The sequence below is a fragment of the Danio aesculapii genome, chromosome 6 (genome assembly GCF_903798145.1).
Source record: "Danio aesculapii chromosome 6, fDanAes4.1, whole genome shotgun sequence".
Taxonomy (NCBI): domain Eukaryota; kingdom Metazoa; phylum Chordata; class Actinopteri; order Cypriniformes; family Danionidae; genus Danio; species Danio aesculapii.
Window position 1 is genome coordinate 47,754,611 of NC_079440.1, and position 1,001 is coordinate 47,755,611.

A 1,001-nucleotide genomic window follows, 5' to 3' on the forward strand; every position below is an offset into this window, starting at 1 on the left:
CATATAGAATGTAAGCAATGATGCTGATATGATATATGAAACACAATCAGTAGCTGGCAAATATATTGAGCGGATATGTTAGGAAATCTGACTTTGGAGTATCCACAAACCTCACGGCACCTCATGCACTCATGTCTCATCACATAGGGGCAAACAAAACTGACATTTAGCCTACAATCCTTGCACAACCTACACTTTTATCTGTTATCTCTCTCAGTACCCAATTTACATGTGAGATCTTGAAAAACAGATCTAAATGGGGCGGGACGGGCAGCGGGTGAACAAAGACTGAATATACGGCAGGAGCGGTCAGGTGCGGTATAAAACCTGGCTTGAGCGGGATTAAAATTTCGGTCCCGCGCAGATCTCTAGTTTACACAGTAACATTACACATCAACTAAATTTTAAAATATGATATTGTAGTGGACCACCCCTTTAAGAATGTAGAAACACGTGATAATATTATTGAGATATAAAACACTTTTCAAATATGCATGATTACAGCTCCAACATACCGTAAAATGAGGCAAAGTAAAAGGCTATAGTTAAACATTGTACTGTCAACATTTTGAATTTCTCACAGTACTGTTATCCATGTTTCTGTCTGCATCTCTATAATGGCATGTATCATTGCCCATTAATCAATGTTTAAACAACAGAGCATGAAACAGCAAACTTTTTATTTGTCTATACAATATATATCATCATATTACACAGCTCTAATCCATGTGCTTTTCCCTCCCTTGAAATAAACAGTCCATATTCCAAAATATCATCACCTGCACCTTTCTGCTTCATTAACACCATATCACCTAAGCCCCAAAACACTTGATAAATGATGCTGATAATAAGTGGACATGGCAACACTTCAAGAGCAGTAAATGCTATAGAGGCCTTCTGAACTAGTGCAGATGTTGGTTATACATTATATGTGTTTGTTGTGCTGATTTAATATGGTTCAAAGATTTCAAATAGCATGTATACAGTAGCTTAGATCAGTA